Source organism: Mauremys reevesii, linkage group 2 (genome assembly GCF_016161935.1).
Source record: "Mauremys reevesii isolate NIE-2019 linkage group 2, ASM1616193v1, whole genome shotgun sequence".
Taxonomy (NCBI): Eukaryota; Metazoa; Chordata; order Testudines; family Geoemydidae; genus Mauremys; species Mauremys reevesii.
Window position 1 is genome coordinate 78,179,689 of NC_052624.1, and position 24,491 is coordinate 78,204,179.

At 45.0% G+C, this 24,491-nt stretch overlaps 1 protein-coding gene across 3 annotated transcripts in view; it reads left to right on the forward strand.

The window, feature by feature from the left end:
- COL6A6 (collagen type VI alpha 6 chain) overlaps nt 1-24,491 on the forward strand; it is a 165,148-nt gene that overhangs the window by 16,689 nt on the left and 123,968 nt on the right. Inside the window, exon 4 of one of the 3 annotated variants that reach the window (XM_039523217.1) lies at nt 23,433-23,622. The exons of the other annotated variants lie outside the window; for them this stretch is intronic. The gene's annotated coding sequence lies outside the window, so the exon portion shown is untranslated. The remainder of the gene's footprint in view (nt 1-23,432; nt 23,623-24,491) is intronic. 3 annotated transcript variants of the gene reach the window in all.

A 24,491-nucleotide genomic window follows, 5' to 3' on the forward strand; every position in this document is an offset into this window, starting at 1 on the left:
GTCTAGATAAGGTGGAAGAGGTGTTTCTGTGCATACCAGCCCTTATGCCACTGACAATTTCTCTTTCCATCCAGGATGTGTGGAGACAGAGAAAACTGATATTTATTTGCTCATTGATGGCTCATCAAGTCTTGACTATTTTGACTTTCTGTCGATTTATATGAAATTTTTTGAAGGAAGTGATTAAGATGTTTAACATAGGACTGAGTAACGTTCAATTTGGAGCTGTGCAGTACTCGCACTTCAATGAATTGGGGTTTGAACTTGATAAATACAATAAAACCAATGATTTAGTGAAGGCCATTGAAAATATCAGGCAAATAGGTGGAAATACCAGTAAAGGGGCAGCTCTAATTTTCATTCAGCCAGTATTAAAAAAGGCAAGGAAGCAGCGAGCTGGCAGGGCACCTTGTCACCTCATTGTCTTAACAGATGGGGAGTCACAGGACAATGAGAAGGCCAATATTTATGCTATTGGAGTAAGACATGATAATAAAACACAGCTACTTGAAATTTCAGGGGGTTCAAACAGGGTATGCTTTTTACACAACTTTGATTTGCTGAAAGACATAAAAATGAAGTTGTTTGAAAGATCTGTTCTGAAGAAGGTGAGAGAAATTTTGATTTTACCTTTGGAACTCAGAAAACTTTGTCTCCTGTTGATTTAGCAAACCAATTATGTCAAGTATATAATATGATGAGGCTAATATTCTAGTTTGAATAATTGAAGTGAACAACAGCTTGAATTTCAAAGGTGACTAGTGTTTTTGGTGTCTTGCCTGTTGCCAGACACCATAAAAAGGGCTGATTTTCCGACAGCACTCAGCACGCATCCTCTGAAAATCAGGCTTCTCTGTGGTGTCTCAAATTGGGCATCCAAAAATGAGACTCCCCAGATCACTGTTTACTTTTGAAAATCTGGGCCAGTGGATATATTTGTTTGATGTATCTTGAGTGAGGTCATATTCTGAAAGCCAGTTATAAAGAATGAAGTTTTCTTTATTGCAATAAAACAAAGCAATTTTGCCATGTATAGCCACAGTATATCACTTTTTAAAAAAGCTCTTTTTGAGACAGATTAAAACTATGCATAAAGGCATTAGTTTTGCTACCTTTTTTCTTCTCAGTCATGTACCAAAGAATATGACTTTACATCTAAAGGCGATTGTCCAGAACAGAGTAAGTTTTCTCTCAACTAGTCATTGTGTACTGCCGTGTTCCTTAATTAAGGATTGTGCAAATGCCCACAGTGCACTAGTTCTAGTCTCAGATGGCAATCTGGTGATATGGCTATTAACATTATTGTCTGTGAAAGACTGCAAGCTGCCAACAACCCCATAAGGTGGGAAGAAAATGAATGCATTGAAGATCAAGCTAACTCCAGCAGCAATATGCAGCGTGGAGCAGCAGTTTGTGATCAACAGGCACATATTAAGAGTACTATAGTTGTATTGCTTGTTTGCCCTGTAAACTCCTGAATCTTTTTGGTAAATTGGGAAACAAACAGGACACAGCCTTCCTGTGCATGTGTCCATACAGGCTGGACAAAAGTGTCCTTCAATATCGCTCTGCAATTAAAAGGAAACTGTCAAGGTAGAAAATAGCCAAATTCTGATCAGCTGTGTGGGTTTTTAATTTCTTTTTTCAAAGTACCACATTACTTTTCAGACAGTTGTTCACTCTTGTCATTGTTACCTGTTTAAACTGCAGGTAAAATATCTGTAAAGTAGAGTTCCCCTTCATAAAATTTCCTGATCAAATTCCCACTGAAGACATTAATAGTGTCCCATTCATCCTAGAGTTTGGATCTGTGGAAGTAATGTATTTGGAGAACTCCAGTGATTGGTCAGTAATGAAGCTTTATTGAACATTCACAGCAAATTTTTATGAAGAAATTTCATGATAACTTTTTAGCATGCAGATTGATGGAGTGAGTAAGTAGAAGTGGCAAAAAAAATCAGTATTTATTTGGCTTGGGGAATTCAGCTGACGCCTTAAAATTTACATTTGTTGTTTGTCTCCTTTCTGATGAACTGAGAGACATATTCCTGCCTCAGTTATGTCCATTTAGTTTTACTTTAAAAATGTGCAGCCTGGGTTGTTTTATACCAATTTCTTCCTTCTGTAGCCTGCAGAGAAATCAAAGTTGACTTCATGTTTCTAGTGGACAGTTCTGGAAGCATAGGACCAGATACCTTTGTGAAAATGAAAACCGTCATGAGAGACCTCGTGAACAGATCCGATATTGGCACAGGAAAAAGTGCAGGTTGGGGTTGTCCAATTCAGTCACACAAACAAGCACCGCATGATTTGGCCTAATGGATGATCTCTGCTCAGGAACTAGCTAAGCACAGACATGTCAGGGGTGTTGCAAAGTTGACTGAGATGCAGTGGCAGAGTTCTGAGGAAATGTAGAGCAGGAACATGATCTGTATAGGGGCCCATACTTCCAGTCCTGTGCTTGCATAAACACACACATTTTCTCTTGACATGGTTGATTAACTAGTTAGCCATCAGCCTCTCAAGTTCCTTGTCCATGGTCCTGTCTGTCTCATGTGCCACAGGCCACTGGAAAGCTTATAGACCTGTATCTCCGTTGCCTTGCATCTTGAGTAGTCATTGGTACCTGTGCAAAGTGATTATAAAATGCTACCACTTCTGTAAGTGTGTAATAATATTTTATTACTCCCACTTGGGAGCACTCACTACATAGGTGTAAATGACTATGTAAAGCACAAGATAGTGGAGAATCAGATTCATATTTCTTACATTCCTTAAAGCACATGCTTGCTTCACTCAGGAAACCTGTACTTTTAGGAGCACTTTCTGTCTTGGTAGTCTGTACTGGTGTTTGAATTATTTGTTGCAAATATAGTATCTGATAAATTGAGCCCTTTTGCTGTTTGTGAACTGCATGCAAACCAATCCCGATTTCTGCCAATATATTCATTAACCATAAATATTTGCTGAATAGCTTACATGAACAAATTTCTGCGTGCAGGTTGTTCATGAACTGTTCACTAAGACTACTTTCTATTGTTAATCAGGATGTGTGATGGGCCACTTAAATCACATGGTCTACTTCATGCTTGGATAAATTAAAATATTTAACAGAAGAAAAATGGATGACAAATAGTAAATAACAAATATAGCATTTCTGGTATCAGTTCTCATGTTAATGATCATTGGTGTTACCATTCATAAAACTTTGGGGATTCACAAACTTTTTTACAATTATGCAGGAGTAGTCAGAATCCTTGTGAACCAGACCCCTACTTCTCCCCCATCTCTGCAACTAATTTTATTCAAATTTGAATTGTTTTTTGATCCTCAATGAGATTTTAAAAACAAGCCAGGGTTGCAGTTTCTAGTTTCAGTTGTTTACATTTCCGATTTATAATTTAAAATGTATTGTTTGCATACTTTCACTACTCAAAAATAGCTTCACCAATTTTGCTCAGACTTGAAAATAAATTTTACCTTTGGCCTGACAGCAAGTATGGAAAATATCAACCAGAAATTAATTTAGAAAAATTATGAGCAGCTGAAATTGTTGTAGTAGAACAGAAGTTAGAATTAATTATTAACTATAGCAGCTAGTCACTACCAGCAATGGCTATAATACTTCATTAAAATTCTTTCCCCTCTGTCTTCCATTTAACCAATATTTAAGTCTCTCAACATTTCTGTCTCCTGGAATACATATTATATTTATTATACACAATGAGCAAAGCCTACTATCATTTAGGATGACTTATTTCAGATCAAGAAAACCAGACTAGAAAGGAGGAGTATGCCGCAGAGCACGATCCTGGAGCTCCCCATGGACCCCTTCTTGGGGTCTTATTTATTAAGTCCTCACAAAATAAAAATGCAATTCCTTTAGCCTTCCAAGCTCAAATCCTTCCTTTCTTAGAACTTTTTATTTGTACTTGTTTCAGGACTTCAGGATGGTCAGATTGATCAGGTTTTGATTTTGATAAAACCAAAGTCCCAGTGCTTTGGATCAAGGTCTCATTTATCCCATTTGAGGGTGGGATTAGATAGAGGTTTTGTCCTATCTTGAATAGTAGTTATTAGTTAGGGCTAGATTTTTCCTGTGTGTGCTGAGAGTCGTGAAGGTGCAGAGCCCTGCAGGGCAGTCAGAATACCCAGGAGGAATTTTGGCTGATTCAGATTTCTTCTTGGAATGCCCAGGTAGCTTGCTCTGCCATGCTGGACTGTAAGCCTTGGAGATAGTGCAGGATATGTTCCTCTCTCCACACCTAGACAGCTCTGCTGTTTGATGCAGAGGTGGTGTCAAAGCCAGGGTCTAGCACTCAGCCTACCCCTCTGTGGCTTCTTCCAAGGTCCCAGTTCCCACAGATGGTCGGCATTGTGCTCCTCATCAGGACTCTGGACAGGTCCTACTGAGGAGCACCAGGTGTGTATGTTGAGGGGAGTTCCTTGCACACCTACAATAGGTTGTCTGTAATTTCTGCCCTCCTGTGCTCTTGGGTTGCTGCATTGGCAACTAATATAAAATAGAAACAATAATAAAGGACAACACACTCAGAAAAGGCAGGTGATTTAATTAAAATGGTCTATTCATAGGGAGAAGCTGGTGCTGCTGGATATGGTGAACCAGGAAATAAAGGAACAAAAGTAAACAGGAAAAAGGAACCACCAGTGAAAACTAACTTTACATATTTTAGATTTTTTTTTACAGCAAAAGTGAAGGCTGAAAAAATAGTAAACAAGGTGTCCTAGATATTTAGCCTTAATTCTAAAGAAGCCCCACATCCTCCTGTCTTTTATCATCTTCCCTCACTAAACCTAATTCAAGCCCCAATTCTGCAATCTGCTCTGTGTGCAGACCCTGACCCCGCATGAAGTCAGTGGGGTCTGGCATTGGTTCAGGGTCTGTCCATGTAGTTCTCACTGCAGGACTGGGGCCTCAGACTGTACGCTCCTTGAGGCAGGGGCCTGTCACTTTACTTGTTTGTGAAGCACCAGGCATACATATGGCATTGTATAAATAATACAAATAAACTTTTTTGCTAAGGGTAAGATGTAAGACATTGGTAAGTATTGCTGCTTATTTCACTAGCATCCACCATGTGCTAGGAACTGTGAACACACGTTCAGGAATGGACTGTCCCTGTCCTCAAAAGCATCCACTCTAAGATGCCAAACTATATTTGAAGGGTGGAGGAAATTGCTACAACAATTTTTATATACACTTTGATATTAAGTAAAAAAAAAAGGCCCGCTATGTCTGACTGCCCATCATTGTTTACAAATCCCCATTTGCAAAGAGGAAAATACTTTTCTGCCTCATTGAAGCTGATAGAATAGTTACACTTATTCAGAACATGCTTTTAATATTTCCATGTGCTAGCATCAATCCCCTGTTGCTCTCAGCACATTGGCAGTCACACTGTTTTTATTGGGTTCTGTGATTCAGAAAAAAATAAATAAATAGGGTCAATAACCTGAAGAGAAACACCAGAATGACATTTGTGAATACAACTGTGTCTGTTCTTCTGTAAATTATGAGGATGAGAAGGATACCAGGGAGATTTTGGACTGAAAGGTATCTGACTTCACATTAGTGTTGTTACTTTCAAATGAATGGGCTTGAGTCTCCCACTCTGTTACATGCTGTCATAAATATAAAGGGAAGGGTAACAACCTTCCTGTATACAGTACTATAAAATCCCTCCTGGCCAGAGGCACAAAATCCTTTTACCTGTAAAGGGTTAAGAAGCTCAGGTAACCTGGCTGGCACCTGACCAGAAGGACCAATAAGGGGACAAGATACTTTCAAATCGGGGTGGGGGGGGTAGGGAGGCTTGTTTTATCTGTTCTTTGTCTGTCTGTTCTGTGTGCTTGCCGGAGACAGATCAAGAAAGCAAGCAATCCAACTCCATTAGGATTAGTAAGTACCAGCAAGGGAATGTGTTAGCTTACTTTTATTTTGGCTTGTGATTTTCTCTGTGCTGAGAGGGAAGTGTATTCCTGGTTTTCTTTTTGTAACTTTAAAGTTTTGCTCAGAGGGAAATCCTCTGTGTTTTGAATTTGATGGCCCTATGAGATTATCTTCCATTCTAATTTTACAGAGGTGCTTCCTTTAACATTTTTCTTCTAATAAAGTTCTAGGTTTTTTTAAATCTGATTGGGTTTTTCTAGTGGTCTAAAGAAACCCAAGGTTGGTTTGTGCTCATCGTGTTTATTCTCAAGCCTCCCCAGGAAAGGGGGTGTAGGGTTTGGGGGGGAATATTAGGGGAAAGTAGGAACTCCAAGTGGTCCTTTCCCTGAGTTTTGTCTAATCACTTGGTGGTGGCAGCGTTACCTAATCCAAGGTACAAGGGAGAATTTGTGCCTTGGGGAGTTTTTAACCTAAACTGGTAGAAATAAGATTAGGGGGTCTTTCATGCAAGTCCCCACGTCTGTATCCTAGAGTTCAGAATGGGGAGGGAACCCTGACACATGCTCATGTAACTGCAGTTAACAAAATTATACTAGCTTACCACGAGTGTAAATCTGGTTCAATAGCTCTTTAAAGATGGAAACAAATTTCAAGGGCAGATTTTGAGCAACAGACCCTTTCCTTATATTGTATGAGAAGAATACAAAGAGCTATTGTAAACATGGAAATCATCCATCTTTGTTCATACATGTTAGCAGAGCAAAAGGGGAAGCTTTTGAGCATGATGCACTGATTGCCTGTCATTTTAAAGGGAGCTGGCATACTTGCCTTCCCCCATCCTGCCCTCCAACACTGGGGATGGAAGGACTAGAAGTGGGACATGGTTTGCCAGGGGGAATTGTGTGGTGATGGCTGCTTGGAGAAAGAGGAGGACATAGAATGGGGGACAAGCCATGGGATACCATATTGAAATTATCTGTGGGGGACTATCCATTAATTGTTAAACCCAACATCTCCACCAACGTACTCACCTTAATGACCCTTATCCAGTAACGTAAGGGAGTTTTGAACTTCAAAGTCCACATTCGCCATGTAAACGCTATCATTATCATCAACACCAGGCAGTTTCTCTTACCCTTCCCCCTATATCCTGATGGCTGGCGCATAGGTGGGCAGCACCATGAAGGGAGGATGGAGTGTGCAGCCTCTGCTCCCCCTCGCCACCTTGAGCCACAGTCCAGGCAGCATTAACATGGTGTGGCCATGTTAAACCAGGGGCATAATCTAGCCTTGTATTGTTATAAACAGACCTTTAGAGAGAAGTCCAAAATGTAAAAAGTCCAAAATACTCATATTTTTGGAAGTCAGGAAACAAAAATCTGACCGAGTGCTTAACTCTGCAACCACAATAGTCTGTTAACATCAAGTTTTAGCAGGAAAATATGTAAAACCAGAATCAATCAATAGAAAAACTGTGATTGGTAATTGTAATATAAAATATCACAAGTTGTTATTCCTTTTTGTTTTCTCTTCTGTATTTGATTCTGTTGCCACTTTACATTCAAGTGGGTGAATCAAATTCCAGTCTAAATCCGGGTGTCTTAATCAAGTAAACAGATGTTTGTCATACAACAGCAATTTTGCCAGAATTAGTGTAATACAACATTCCACTCAGTATTCTGTAATTCATAGATTTTTCTGGCATGTAAATACCAAAATCTAGCCAGGAGAATTCTTTGCTGACTTTTTCAATATTTTAGCAATACAAATAAAAAAATAATTTTGATGGAAAATGTGCAACTAGCTCTAAAAGTAATGACAATGCTGGGTCAACATTCAAAGAAATGAATGGAGGATTTGAGCTACAAAATTCAGACCAGAAGCTGGGGTTAGCCCAGAGCAGAGATAGAGACCAGCTCTAAAATGTGGATCGCTATCTGGGGTTCAGTTCTGAACCTGCCCCCTGACCTCCCCTTCAAAGTTCAGAGATGTTCAGATGTACAGTAGCTCAATAGGCCCACAAACAGTAAATATCAAAATTAAATCTTGTCCCTTAGCTAGGAAGCCACCCAGGGATAGTAGAAGTGTGGGAGTTGCTGCTAGCAGAAAAAAAGTTATTGGGTAAGAAATTTCTCAATTTCTCCCACAACGCTGATTTGTATATGAAATAGCAAGCCATCCAACAGAAGTAGCGAGGGATAAAGAAGCAGAATGAGATAAGGAAAATTTCCCATCCCAAAACTAACTGCCAAAATGGCAAACTATTTCTGGATCACTACATACTACACCTTCCTGCCAACAGAGGCCTTTGTAATCCACCAGACAGTATTTAATAAAAGTGTTAATGGAGGGCCCTGTTGCTGCCCTACAGATCTCTTAAGTGGAAAAGAGACAAACAAGGAGCCCTATCTTCTTGTTGATTCGTTGTGCTTGATAAATATAGATATATATTTAGTGCTCTATGAACATCCAGATTATGACACCTCTTTTCTGTGACTGTGGCTTTGGGCATAATGACAGGATGATGACCTCCTGTGAGGAATGGAGACATGAGTTTTGCCTTTGACAAGAAAGATTCTGGAGATGGTAACACTACCTTGTCATCATGAAACACACAATGAAGTTCTTGCATAGATAAAGCTGCCAACCCTCAGACTCACCTAGCAGATGTGATAGCTATCAAGAAACAGGTTTTGATGATATGTAGAATGGGATGACCGATATCTGTGGTTCAATGTGGGAGGGTGGTTCAGGCTTTCAGCCCCAATGGTAGATCCCACTGAGAAAAGATTGGTCTGATCACAGGTCTAGCCAGTCTGAGTGCTCTGAGAAATCTAGATATGTGAGGATGCTCTGCCAAGGAACCCACAGACTCTGCATGAACAGGAATACCTCTGAGATTGCTTATATTTCCCCTTTATTATTCTTTTTCAATTGGTGGTGTGTGTGGGGGGGTCTTTTCATCTGTTTTTGCAGGCAGTGGCTGGGTGGTTGCTCTTGAGGCTCTATCTCATACCTTGAGTTCCTCTGGATATATCTCCCTCTGTGTCCTCCCCATCATGGTTCCCTACGTCCCATCTTGGGAAATGTGGTCTTATTGCCAGAGTCCCTGAATTTGTGCTGAGAAGAAAGGGAAGCTGTGTAGGAGCTTTGTTTCTTTCTGAAGGGAAGTGAGGACCCACTTCCGTTTCTTGGGGGCCGGAGGGGACATGGTGCCCCTTAAGGGTTTTTTCTTTTTGGTCCAGGTCTCCCCTGGGACTTGATCACCAAAACTGGCCAGATGGTGTCCTCCTCATCCTTGGATTCTCTCATTGATATGTTCTGCATCTCCTGATCAGGCTTTTCTGTGTTGAAGATGCAGCTCTTTAGGGATGGAGGGACCTGACATGCCTATCTGACTAAGTCCCTTGTTTTGGCAGTGCGAGGTTTGGCTGGCTGTGAACATGCAGGGCTTAATTCATCCTCTGAAGAGCTTGTAAATGTGCCTTATATATGGGACATCACTTTGATTTAGCGCGCTGTTGGCAGTACAGCTCTGCCATGCCTGAGATGGGTCAGAGAGTCCAGCGGAGAAGTGCTGTTGTGCCAGATCTTGGCGGCTTACACAACCACACTGCTCTTTACCCAATCCGGCAGTGAGGGTAAGGCAAAAGGGAGAATAAAAGTTGCTTGCTTCTACCTGAAAAGCCGGCAAACAAATGGACTGGTGCAAAGTGAGTAGTTACTGAACTGCTGGAGGCAGAAGGGAGCAAGATCAGCAGGAGCTGTGTCACAGCACTGAACTGCTGTCAAACTGCAGACAGGAAGGGAATAGCCCATATGTATCAGAATATGAGATGCTGGCCTGCAGAAACTGTATGTATGCCTTCAATAAGTGTTTGTATCTTTAAAAAAGACATCATTTACAGCGGCTGAACCAAGGAATATATTAGAGGAGGGTACTTTGGGGGCAAAAGTAGTATGAAAATTATGTAGCAGAATTTGTGGGTGCCAACTGCCAACATGATCTGAAGACAGTGGGATTGCACAATGTATCCTAGGACACTGCTCTTTGCTTTGCTGAACCTCTGTACTGTGGGTGGCGTGTGAGGCTGAAAGGATGCAGCTTGACTGTTAGAGCCGAGGGTGAATTTGCAGAGCGGATAGTTGCAAAAATATTTGAAAACTGAGGAAAATCTGATATGGAAGTCAGTAAGATACACTGAGTATGTGACCCCACAGTATTTTTTGCAAAGTCACTTTTTGAGGTAGAATTACAGCCTAAGGACAGTTGGTCAAAATTTGGAAGTTCTGTTCCATGGGAAATTTTGACACTTTAAAAAACTTTAAAAAATAAATAAAATCTTTCTGAATCATAACAAAGTCAAAACATTGTAATTTCCTGCAAAATGACATAAAATAACTAATTTCAGATGAATCAGAATGTTTCATTTTGATTTTGATTTTTTTAGTTTTGTTTTTTATATTTCACATTTAATTTTATATTAAAATTAAGGTTTAATAATTTAAATTGTATTAGACAATTAATTACCAATTTTATATTACAATGTTTTCATTAATTGATTTGGTAATTGGTATTTTAATTAAAGATTATTTAAAAAACAAAGTAATTTTGAAATGAAAAATTGAAATATTCTGTTTATTCAATAAAGTCAAAACACTACTTTTCATTTTTTAACTTAATGAAAATATCATTGAAATCAACATGTTCCTACATAATGTTTTGATTAGACTGATCAATATTTTCAGATAGAAAAATATTCTACCAGAATATAATTTTTGACTACCTCTAATTCTGTTTTATGCACTTAATAATAATAAAGTTAGAAACTATATATACATTGTAACTGACCACAGGCTGAATTGCTGGAGGAACAATACATTTTAAATTTTAAATTTCCTAATATTTGCCCCTTATTTTTACTGTGCAACCTTAAAGCTGAATGAACATAGTTTTTGTAGTTAATATTAAACACAGTTCCTGTCTAGTTACCTACCTGGTTCTGTGGTGTGGCTCCCAGTTATCTTACATCTCTAATGTGATAATGGGATAACTTTTCTTGAGCTAAAAATTGCTGGCTTCATTCATGTAATTAGTCATAATCAGGGGCGGCGAGTTATATGGGCCCATGGTGCCCGGGCTCTAGCAATATTCAGGGCCCGAGGGCACAGCTCCACCAATGTTCGGGGCTGGGTCTCTCCCTCAGCCCTCCCCTGCATGCCTCCCCCAAGTGTCCCCCAGCCCACACCTGCTGCCCTCACACGCCTCCCCCAGGTCCCAGAGCATCCCTGCCTCAAGCGGGCAGCTGCCCCCTGCAGCTCCATGCTGCACTCTGCTCTGCTGGCTCCGGGCATCAACTGCAGCCTCAGGGTCCTAGTGCCCCCCCAACCACTGGTGCCAGGGCAGGCTGACCCTGCCTCTGCCCTTCTGCCTTGGACCCTTCCCTTTTCCAGCGGGACCCTCCGCCAGCACAGGGGGCCCCACTGCCTGTAGTCACCACTCCGCCCCATGCTGGGAAAGGGGCAGCCTCATCCCCCACCCCCAGTGAGGCTACAGTGAGGGGCAGCAGCAGGGGAGGAGGCGTACATGTGATAGCACCCCTGCCCCCACCACAGGGGAGGCGAGGGGGCTTCCTAGACCTGAGAGGGGCCCTAGGAGCATGTGTAGTGACAGTGGTACAAGGTGAGTGTGCTGCCAGTGGGGAGAAGGCTGGGGGGAGTCGTCCTCTCTGGCCCCAGCCCCAGGGCAGCCTGCCTGAACCCCAAACTCCTCATCCCCACCCCACCCCAGAGCCCACACCCTCAGCCAGAGCTCTCACCCCCCAGCCCTGAGCCCCCTCCTGCACCCTGAACCCTCATCCCTCACCTCACCCCTCAGCCCTGCATTCCAACCCTCTTCCTTAGCCTGAGCCCCTCCCACACCCCAAACCCCTTCTCCCACCCCCCAGCCAGAGCCCACATCTCCCCCGCACCCTAAACCTCTGCCCCAGCCCTGAGCCCCCTCCTACACAGTGAACCCCTCATCTCCGGCCCAACCCCGCAGCCCTCACCCCTCCACCCAAAACCTCTGCCTGAGCCCCTCCCACACCCCAAAACCCTCATCACCAGCCCCATCCCAGAGTCTTCACATTATTTAAAATATATATATTGGCTTACAAGGCAGGTATAGGGGGCAGGATTGGACCCATTCTGGGCACCACCAAAAATTATACAAGCCTAACACCCCTGGTCAGAATGACATGGATGGGACTATTTGCCTGAGTTAAGTAACCAGGCTGTGACACCTTATATCACTTACATTACATAATGTTCTAAAAATTAACTTTCATTTTAGTAATTCTGTGGTACATGAAGAAATCGTTCTTTTTGGCCTCATTTGCTGGAAAGGAGAAATGTCAGTGGGGATTTCATAGCTTTAGCATTCTGACTTTTTATCTCTCTATAAAAATATATCTACAAATACATGATTTCTGTATCCTGTTATGAATTTCTTAGGAAATTATGTAAGCTTGTGAAGAGAAGGGCAGGAATCCAATTACAGAAAGATAATGAAGAAACTCTTAGGAAACAGTAGTTTTAACAAATGTGTGCAGAAAAAACCAAGCAATAACTGCAGCATTTGGTTTTAGAGTAAATCAGGAAATAGGTAGTTGAGTGATACGTGGAAGGGTTCTACATTAAATATATCCAAATCCATGTTTCTGCTATATCAGTGTTGGCCTAAAATAAAAATAGACTGTAGGAATAATAATAGTACTCCCAAGTTTTTATGTAGCACTTAAGGAAGTGTGCTTGACATTCTAAAGTATGACCCCTTTTCCCCTATCCACCCCATTACAATTAAAAACTAGTTTGTGTTATTCTGAATTTTTGGAAGCAATGTCTCCAGATTTTTTGGCCAGCAATACACCTCTACCCCAATATAACACTGTCCTCGGGAGCCAAAAAATCTTACCGCGTTATAAGTGAAAACGTGTGTAGCGAGGCCGTGGGACACCCCACTGCCCCGCTGAGGGACAAACCTTCCCCAACCCCGCTGTGGGCGGAGCCACCGGGTCCGGTGCCCGCCCCTCAGATGTCACGGCGCAGACCCGGAAGTATAAAAGCTGGCCTGCAGAACTCAGTAGGGGCCCAGCCACCGCAGGGACCAGATGTCTGCGGCTGCGGCCCGCCAGGGCGCACGCCTCCCCAGCCGAGCCTGCCCCGTGCTCGCTACCTGGAGGCGGACTGGCCGAGCCTGCCCCGCACTTGCTACCTGGAGGAGGACCGGCCGAGCCTGCCCCGCGCTCACTACCCGGAGGAGGACTGGCCGAGCCTACCCCGCGCCAGCTACCCTGAGGAAGACTGGCCGGGATCACCCCGTACTGGCTGCCCCACGGAGGAGCCAAGCCTCTGTCTCGCCCGCTACTCCAAGGACCCGCTGGACCTACCTTCGAACCCTTACCCCAAGGAGCCGATGGTGGTTGAGACCTCCGGGGACACCACAACGACACAGGTACTCGACGAGGGGGAGAGGGGAAGTAGCCCGGGGGCAGCCGACCCAAGTCTGGCTGCAGCACTGCCTGAACCAGTGTCAGTGTGTTGGGGCCAGGATCCCCACTGACACAGCAGCAGGCTGCCTGCTGCTGTTAGGGCCCTGGGCTGGGACGCAGTGGAGTGGGAGGGCCTGCGTTCCCCCCTGCCACCCAACTCCTGGGTGGTTGACTCCCCCTTTTCCCTGGCCTGAAGAGGCCGAAACCTCATTGTGCTGCCCCGCCCTGACCTAAGGGCCGGGCTTATAACTGTGCTGCTCAGCCCTGCCTGAGGGCCTGAGCCTATTGACTCAGTGTTTGTTGCCCGCCCTGACCGAGGACCGGGCTTAAGGCTATTCGTAACGAGGCCGTGGGATACCCCACAGCCCCGCTGAGAGACAAACCGCGGCCGAGCCGCATTACACCGTGTTATATTGAACTTGCTTTGATCTGCCAGAGTGCATAGTCCTGCTCCCCCACCCTGGAGTGCTGCTTTATCACGATATATCAAAATTCATGTTATATCGGGTCACGATATATTGGGGTGGAGGTGTATCTCTATCCATTACCTTCAGATCTTTATGTAAATATGTACGACCATCATATACCACCATTCTCTCACAAGATATGTCTACACTACGGGGTTATTCCAATTTTACAGAAACTGGTTTTTTAAAACAGATTGTATAAAGTCTGCAGCCACACTAAGCACATTAATTCGGTGGTGTGCGTCCATGTACTGAGGCTAGCGTCAATTTCCGGAGCGTTGCACTGTGGGTAGCTATCCCATAGTTCCCGCAGTCTCCCCCACTGGAATTCTGGGTTGAGATCACAATGCATGATGGAGCAAAAACAGTGTCGCGGGTGATTCTGGGTAAATGTCGTCACTCAATCCTTCCTCCGTGAAAGCAACGGCAGACAATCATTTCGCGCCCTTTTTCTCTGGATTGCCCTGGCAGACGCCATAGCATGGTAACCATGGAGCCCGTTTAGCCTTTTTTCACTGTCACCGTATGTGTACTGGATGCTGCTGACAGACGCGGTACTGCAGTGCTACACAGCAGCATTCATTTGCCTTTACAGGGTAGCAGAGATGGTTACCAGCCCTATTGCACCGTCTGCTGCTTTGGAAATTGGTGATGACAGTTACCAGTTATATTGTACCATCTGCTGCTGTCATGGGTGCTCCTGGCTGGCCTCGCTGAGGTCGGCCGGGGGCGCATGGACAAAAATGGGAATGACTTCCCAGGTCATTCCCTTCTTTATGTTTTGTCTAAAAATAGAGTAAGTCCTGCCTAGAATATGGGGCAAGTCTACTAGAGAATCAGAGAGCACAGCCGCCCCGGGTCAGAGCCCCAGATATCCCACAGAAATGATGAGCTGCATGCCATTCTAGGGGGTGCCTCTGCAACAACCCCACCCCTTGCTTCCCTCCTCCCACGCCCCTCCTGGGCTACCATGGCAGTTATCCCCCCATTTGTGTGATGAAGTAATAAAGAATACAGGAATAAGAAACACTGACTTTTTAGTGAGATAAATGAGGGGGAGGTAGCCTCCAGCTGCTATGATATTCCAGGCAGGACATCTCCATTACTCATTAAAAGGTAGGGGGGAGAGGAGCACAGCCTCCTGCTGCTATGATAGTCCAGAATCTCCATTAGACATGAAGTGGGCGGGGAGAGAGGAGCTCAGCCTCCAGCTGCTATGATGAGGATGGTTACCAGCCCTATTGCACCATCTGCCAGAACTGAATCTCCAGGACACAAAGCTTAAAGAAGGGAATGACCGGGAGTCATTCCTATTTTTGCCCAGGCGCCCCCGGCCAACCTCACCGAGGCCAGCCAGGAGCACTCACAGGATGATGACGAGGGCGGCTATCAGTCATATTGTACCGTACCGTCTGCCACCGGGGAGGGGAGGGGAGAGGATGCTGCTGTTTAGCGCTGCAGCACCCCGTCTACCAGCAGCATCCAGTAGACATACGGTGACATTGAAAAGAGGCGAGAAACTATTTTTTTCCCTTTTCTTTGGGGGGGGGGGTGTAAATTGACGATATATTCCCTGAACCACTGGCGACAATGTTTTGGGAGCTCAGCCAAGAATGCAAATGCTTTTCGGAGACTGCAGGAACTGTGGGATAGCTCGAGTCCTCAGTCCCCCCCGCTCCCTCCATGAGCATCCATTTGATTCTTTGGCTTTCCATTACGCTTGTCACACAGCACTGTGTTTGAGTCCCTGCTGTGGCCTCTGTCTATCATAGCCTGGAGATATTTTCAAATGCTTTGGCATTTCGTCTTCTGGAACGGAGCTCTGATAGAACAGATTTGTCTCCCCATACAGCGATCAGATCCAGTATCTCCTGTACGGTCCATGCTGGAGCTCTTTTTGGATTTGGGACTGCATCGCCACCCGTGCTGATCAGCACTCCATGCTGGGCAAACAGGAAATGAAATTCAAAAGTTCGCGGGGCTTTTCCTGTCTACCTGGCCAGTGCATCCGAGTTCAGATCGCTTTCCAGAGCGTTCACAATGGTGCACTGTGGGATAGCTCCGGGAGGCCGATATCGTTGAATTGCAGCCACACTAACCCTAATCCGACATGGCAATATAAATTTCAGCGCTACTCCCCTCGTCGGGGAGGAGTACAGAAATCGGTTTTAAGAGCCCTTTATATCGATATAAAGGGCTTCATTGTGTGGATGGGTGCAGGGTTAAATTGGTTTAACGCTGCTAAATTCGGTATAAACGCGTAGTGTAAACCAGGCCTCAGTATCAAACTGCTCCTCACCCAACCCTAATTATCCTCTTAAATTGTTACTGACTCTGGTAACACTCACAGAACAAATTCAGACCTGCTTTACTCTCACTCTATATCATAAGCCTTTTGTGTATCCATAACGTAAACCTTTGTCTTTCTTTTCTATCATTTCTACAAATCGGAGCTATTTTGTTACATTGTTAAACAATTGGAAAGGGTCTCAGGCTAAAAATTTCATCTCTAAATGTAGTGGGCCATTTTTATCCAGGACATAACTGAAGTACACAGAGGTATGCCCGGATGAATTTGGCCCGCTATATTTTGGTTCTAGCTTGTATTTGTAATACATGGCTTGTAAGGCGATTAGATAATGTGTCTGGGACAGAGATTATCAAACCAAATTGAGACTGAGCAGGAGACTGTATCAGGTGTAGTGTGTTTTCCTGTGAAAACACTCAAGGGTGTGTTTCCCCACTAGCAATGGATTATTCCATCCTATTCATGCTATCCCCTGATATTGTCTCTGCTGCAGCTGTTATAGAAACCTAGTTCCAGTGGAAGCCTCTTGTGGCTGGGAGATAGAATCCAGCAGTGTCTGACCTGCAGTCTCTTGAAGAATTTATTCTCCTCTAAAAAGATCTTTGTCCAGTTGGATTTAATAAAGATACTGACTAATTCAGCAAACCCCTTATGTAATCCTTCTGTTAGTTGAGTTGGCAGCAACAAGGGCCTGTTTAGTGTCTAGGGGTTCCTTTTCAACAATACAACACAAATCAGCTCGAGCCCCCACCCAGTGACCTGGGACAATTACATACCACTCCCTGGGCGCCTCGCAAGCACAGTCTGAGTGTAGCAAAAAAACCTTTTAATAAGAGGAGGGAAATAAAGCAGCATTAATTTGGGAAAACACTGCAAACAGGGTATATAAACATGAACAATGAGCACAAGACCCACTACCAAGTAAGTTGGGCAGTGTCCTTTTCCCCTCAGATTCTTAAGTAAAGTAACCCAAAAGTATATTTAACATGCCTGTCCCTTCTCTGCAACTCACTCACAGTTGCTGTCTTTGCACAGTGCAGACCCAGAGTTCAGAGGTGCATCTGCAGAGTTCACCTCCCACCCTGGGTGGAGGGGGAGTATGGAGACACCGTACTTGTTCTGCTGTGGTACTCATTTGCCGCCACTCTCTGTGGGGCTTTGCTCCTGCACTCTTGGCCAGCTTCCCTGCTGGCCACTCACCGTACCGCTCCGCCAGCTGCCCTGCTGGCTGCTTGCCGCACCCTCTCTACCAGCTGCCCTGTTGGCTGCACCTCTCCACCAGCTGCACCTCTCCACCAGCTGCCCTGCTGGCCATTGGCCATGACTCTCCACCAGCTAGGCCTTTCCACCAGCTGCCCTGATGGCCGCACCAAGATGTCTTCAGGGCTCCTCACTTACCATAGCTCTCAGTGATTTCAGCTGTTAGTGGGGGAGCCTCACTGCTGGTGCGCACTGAGCAGTCTCTTACGTCAGAGACACTGTACCAAAGCAGGTCTAATACTTAGGCACAGGTATCAGTGATTTCAGCTCTGCAGCATGTAAGAAGACTCTCAATGAGTCTAAATTAGCTCTATTACACAGTGGAGAGAGACAGGGTCAAATGATGTCTGGGGCCCTTGGCAAAGGCAAACCACCAGGTACAAGTATATGTCCCAATCCTCGCTCTACTCACAAGGCTTTGGAACCCATGTCCCCTGCCTAATGAATGCTGTTTAGTTGAGAATCAGTCCCTCAATTGGGAAATGCCAAGTAAAGTTCTGCTACCCTTGATTCACATAGCAAGGATAACAACCTTTTATTACTCCAGCCCCAAAAACAAGGAGACTGTGGATCCCACACCAGACAAAAGTGGCAAGCAATCCCATCATGCTGAGCACCTAGGCAGGATGGGTGTGCCCATGCAAACGAGATCAACTCCTGAAGTCCTTTTCTACAGCTCACCACTAGATGTCAGGGGGGAGCTCATTCAGACCCTGCTTACATCTACATAGTGGAGTCTTCTGCTTCATGCAAGCTGTCATGTCTAATGGTGGACGCTAAACCATCCAGATTTAAACCTTGTCCATCTTGTGACAGACTCATCCGACGCAGATGGGCACAACAGGCAGAAGAGACAGTTTCATGAGAGTCGCATTCCAGATGGATGCTCAGTTTCTTGTTGCTTTTCCTCCAGGAACTGTAAGTCCAGAGAATCATCTCAAGCTGCATCTCTGAGGGTCACTTGAGACCTGGAGGAACTGGCAGCTGCCAAACAGGAGAGACCCCTCAAGCAGGCACCTCACACGTGGGTCCAGCCGCAAGAAGTCAAAAAGGGCACTGAAGACACTGACAGTGGCAGCCCCAGTATCCATAGCCTAGACACTGGCAACCTCAGCTTTGACCCCAAGGATGACAGACCTGGTGCTGAAGACAGAGCACAAGCAAAAACTTGGCTCCAGGCACCACTGCAGATCACATGGTAATGGAGGACCTAAACACCAGTTTTCCAGAGACAAACCCTCCAAATTGTCTGTGTCAACTGCTAGAGATAGACATTTAACTGCCAATGTAGCACAGAGAAAGGGTGGCCAGGTATCAACCTTGACAATGACATTGTCAACCTTACATGTGCCAATGCAGGCACAGATGTTTGAACCCACCATGGTCCCACAATATATACTGGCTGAAAAAGTCTGTATCCCCACCAGAGACATCCTCTACACCAAGACCACAGCTGGCACCAGCTCCCTCAGCACTGAGGTCTTGCTACCCTAGAGAATCAGCATTTGAAGAAATATACACTTCATTGCCCTCACCGAGACACTTGTTGTCACCAACATCAAGCGAAGATTCATCCACCTGTGGTCGGGAGGGAGCACCACTGGAGGCTTCCTGTTCAGGGTCTCATCACAGACAAGGGTCAAGTGACAGTGGGCTGGCCAATACCCATACAACATGTCACTGTTTGCCCTATTGGCCATATTGGGGACCACCATCACAGATGCCTCAGTACAAATCCCCCTCTCACTTCTCATGGAAGAGGAAGAGATCTCCCTCGGCCTCCCAAGTCTCTCAGATAGATTGAGGCAACACTGGAGAACCTCAGCAACCTCCTTACCTGCTGACACTCTTCATCCTCATCAGATGAAGCAGTGGCACTGGCACCTGATAACTTAAGGGTTCCAGGACCTTTTGACCCAAATCACTGAGACCATGGACATTGTTGAACCAGGAGAAGTTCCATGAGCTCATCAATATCCTGAGCTCATCAACCCTAGATAGGGCTGCCCAAACAGGTAATCTAGGACTGCATCAAAAAGGGCATATTCGAGCAGTGAAGGGACTTTGGCAAACCACAGCCACTCTTCCTTGTCCTCAGCTCTCATCCAAGAGGTTTGAAAAAAGGCCCTGTTTGCAAAAATATATTTTTTTTTCATATGGGGGAGAGTGGCTGCCTTTCTACTAAAACTCCCATAGGACAGTAAAGAGGAACTGAGAGATGTCATAAAAGAGGGCCAGATGATCAAAAAAATCCTTTTAGAAGTGGCCATAGATGCACTGGATGTGGTTGCCATGTTGCTGGCCACAGCCATCATCATGAGACAGGCCTTCTGGCTTCAAGCGCTGGAATCCCTAGAAAAGAGCAACACACTGTAGAGGACCTGCCATTGGGAGAGCTGGAGCTCTTCAGCAGCCAAACAAATGAAGCACCTCTCTCTCAAAGGTTCTAAGGTCACAGAGCAATCACTGAGGATTTACACACGAGGGCCCTACCCATACAACTACCAGCCCCAACAGAGCAAGAGAGCTCTCTTCTAGCACCAGAGTCAACAACTGGAGCACTCTCAGAAAAAGACCCAGTACTCCAGGAAGCAACAATCATTCTCCTCTGTTGCAAAAATGGTACACTCTCAGAGGCAGCAGGTTTGATGGGAATGTTGGGAGCCACACCAGAGGAAACCTAGGGCTTCCCAACATCTTTTGGAAGCTGCCTTGCACTCTTTCATTGGGCTTGGTCTACAATCACAGCCAACAAATGGGCATTGCACATCTCCCAAGGCTACCCCATCCATTTCCACTCCTTTCCCCTTATCCAGCCTCCCCTTTCCCATCCCTCTTCATGGACCCTTCTTACAAGAGCTACTGCCAACATAAGTAGCCTCATGGCTTTGTCTAGGCACCATAGAAAATTACTGGAGGAGTACAAGAGAAGAGGCTTTCATTTCCAATATTTCCATATTCTGAAGAAAAAGGGAGGTCTCTCTTCTATCCTAGACCTGAGGAGAGTGAATTACATAGGCTGCCTTTAGAATCAGGATGGTAATTCTTGCTCCATTATTCAGGCCTGCCGACAGCAATTCCAGACCCCAGGGCCAGGGCCATCTCTAGGGGTGTGTGGGGCCCGGGACGGAAGTGACGAATCCATCACTTCTGGGACTGACCACGCTGGCCAATCTTGCCAGTCTCCGGGGCCCCCCAAAGCGTGGAGCCTGGAGCAGTTGCACGCACCTAGAAGCCCTGTGGCCCACACAGGCAATTTAAAAGGGCCTAGGGCTCCTGGGACCTTTTAAATCTCCCAGGTCTCTGGGCAATTGCCCCCTTTGCCCTACCCCCCCATCAGCTGGCCTGCCATCATTCCATCTCTTCAAGCTCAAGACTGATTTGTGGCCCTGTTGCGGGGAGGTCACCCCGCTCCTGCCTGGAGGGGTTAAAAACAGCCCTGGAGAGGGCTGTGGCTGGGGAAAGGCTGATTGGGGAAGCAGCCACAGCTGAGGCCATGCCCCAATCAGGCCACAGCTGGGCCTATAAAAGGGCTGTGAGCCAGAAGCTCAAGAGGACATGCTCTGTCTAGCTTCTGAGAGAAAAGGACCAGGTTGCCTGGGAGCTGAGAAGGGTACCTGAGGTGGAGCAGTGCAGAGGGAGCTGGGGAGCTCCAGCCTAGTAAAACACCAGGCTGCAGGCCTTGAAAAGGGCCTATGAAAGGTACTGGGGCTGGAGAGGGGCAGCTCAGAGATAGACAAAGGCAGCTGGTCCAACCCACCTTGCCAATGATGAGTGATTTATAGACTGCAGTCTTTCCCAATGAGCGGGGGCTAGATGGTGACTGGAAGTAGCCACTGAGGCAAGGTGGGGATAGGAGGTTGGGAGTTCCCTGGGGAGGGGAGACCCAGTGAGACTGCGGGGTACTGCAGGGGGAAGAACCCCAAGAGAAGGGGCACCGGGGCCAGTTGCAAGTGAGACATCTGCCAGCAGAGGGTGCTCTGGAACTGGAAAAGAGTGAATTCCCTGGATGACCAGCAGGAGGCGCAGCGCTGGTGAGTCTCAACCCCGCCACAGGCCCTCAACTTAGAGGTTGCACACTTCCACATAACCATCCACCTGTCCCACATGAAGTATCTGAGATTCACAATAATTCAACCAATATCAATAGAAGATATTGCCTTTCAGATTTTCCATAGCACCAAGGGTCTTCACAAAATATCTACCCAAGGTGACACATCTGAAGATAATTGCATCCACATCAACTTTATCTCTAGAGACTGCAAAGCTTCAGAGTTGATGTGCCAAGTCAGACATAGATATAGAGAGGCCTCAAGTTATCATATGAAGTAAAGGATAGTAGTCACTCCAGAGAGAGGGGTTGCTGCAGGAAGAGGGGGATTGCAGGATCACCAGGATTTGTCAGTGTGGAAGTGGATTTGTCAGTGTGGAAGCCATATAAAATTGTCATTGGCTATGTATGACTCATGTTTGAATGTTTATGGAACCAACTTCTGTTAGTGAAAGAGACAAACTCTTGAGCTACACCCATCTTTTCTTCAGGACTCAGTTGAGGTAGAACTTCTGGCATTTTTGTCATAGGAGTTAATGTGTGTCTCTCTGAATGCCTGAAACATGATTTTATATTATATCAGGAAGTGGTTGGGTACAAGTGTATGTGTGTAAATGCTAGGGTGTTTTCACATCACATACCAGATTCAAAAACCAACCACACACAGTGCATTCTCTGAGTGTGGCCTCTGATTTTCATCAAAAAGTTTCTCTGAACACTGCAGGGAGGGTGTGGGGTGGACGGGTGCGTATGCATGTGTGTGTGGTAAAAAAAAAATCCCTACACAACAAAAAACCAAAACTCACCATCTGTCCACTAATAAATAATCCACTAAAGCGTTCTCTTGTTGTTACTAGATGGATGATTCTGGATTCTTTCAAGTAATAAATATTCCTCAAGAGGGAAATGATAAACCATTCTTTAAAAAATTCAGTTAAACAAATAGTTTATCATTTCCCTCTCACCATCAGTCCACTAATAAATAATCCACTAAAGCGTTCTCTTGTTACTAGATGGATGATTCTGGATTCTTTCAAGTAATAAATAAATGGTTATGGTAAGATCCATATTCTGTGTAAAATAATAATGCTAGATAAACAATTAGAGGAAAACCACTATTGTTTGGTGGTGCCTGGCAAAGAGAGAGACACACTGGTAAAAGTGAGACAAAGCATTGAGGGCTTCCTGGGATTTTTAAATACCCATAACTGGATTATCTGGCCTTGTTTTGTTCTTACGTTTTCCAAGGAATGCAGCGCTTTGTCATGATTTATGGGCAATCTCTCATCTCCGTTATCTATGTTGCCAAGTTTTTCTTATTAGGAAATATGCTCAAAATTATAAAAAATGTTTGAAATTCTCTTTTATCTGGCATCCCTGCTGGGCGGTCTGCTCAGTACATCTGTGGATAGGGAAGGCAAAAGTGGCTTTAAACCACAATCCCCAGGGTTGCTGGAGTTCACTCCTGCCTCTGTCTAGTGCAATATAGAGCAGACCAGAGATGCTTGTAATTACGTTGGCTTTTAACCCCCTACAGGCTTTTACGCCAGCTGAAGATTGCTGGAGCTGGTACTTTGAGCCATGGTAGGAGGAGGACATAGTGTCACCCCAGCAATGCTTTGTCACCTGATTCCATCCCTTTGTCTTCTGAAACATTTTTGTGAAGCCAGTCTTTTAAATAATGTATTGGGTCCTTTTCCAGAGCAGAAATTAGCTTGAAAACTTCCATGACCAACATGAATGCTTCATAGCTAATTGTGTATTGTGTTGCTGATTTACCCTTGTATTTACCTTACAGAATATACAGAAAAAACATGCCCATGAGTAGAGCGGATCAGAATTAAAAAAAAAAAAAAGTTTTCATCAGAAAATGTTGATTTGTTGAAATCTAAACTTCTTGCAGGAATGCATCAGTTTTGACAAAAATTTTGCCAGGAAGGTATTTCATGTCCAGGACAGAACTGAGAGAAAGTGTGTGAGTGTTTGAGAGAGAGAGGGAAGCCACCCACCCAACTCCAGAATAGCCACATGGTTAGAACACTCATGTGGGAGACCCGGTGCTGGAATTTGAACCTAGGTTCCCAACATCCCAGGTGAGTGCCCTAACTGCCTGCCTATTCTGGGGGTGGGGTCTTGTTCTGATTTTCTGTGAAAAAATTATAAAGGTCTCATTTTTGCCCCTCCCCCCACCTATGGAACAGGAAAACTTTTTAATATCTTGACAATTTTAGCAGGATGAAAAATCCTTTGCACACCCAGCTCTACACAAAATGGGCCATGAAATACAGAAGCTGTAATAACATAAAATAAGAGGGAAAAAAAGATGTCCATCTGACAGTGGACTGTGATACCCCCACCAAACTCTTATCTTTGCTTTGCACACCTGTTTGCACGTAAACGGAGCTGGTGAGCCTGTATACCTGGCTAGTGCATCGGAGTTGAAATTCCTGTCCAGAGCAGTCACATTGGAGCACTCTGGGATAGCTCCTGGAGGCCAATACCATCAAATTGCACAGCGCTGTGTCTGCACTACCCCAAATTCGACCCAGGAAGGTCGATTTTAGTGCTACTCCCCTCGTCGGGGAGGAGTACAGCAGTCGATTTTAAGAGCCCCTTAGGTCGGCGGAACGGGATTGGTTGTGTAGCTGCATTGCTTATAAAAATTGATCTAACATGGCTAAATTTGACCTAATCTCATAGTGTAGACCAGGCCTAAGTGTAGCTCTTAAGCATACTTGGCCATGGCTCTGGGCTTCTCGTTGAAGTAACTTGAAATCCTCCAGCTGTCAGCCACATATGGCTTTGCATTCACTGGCTTGAACTGAAATATCTATGCCCTCGCCACACCTTGCCTATACCCATCTTGCCCCCTTTCACCTTTACATAACCATTTTTGTTACAATTAGGATACTGAGATTTGTTCTCATTTTTGAGCACCGTGCACATTACTCCACCCTTTATG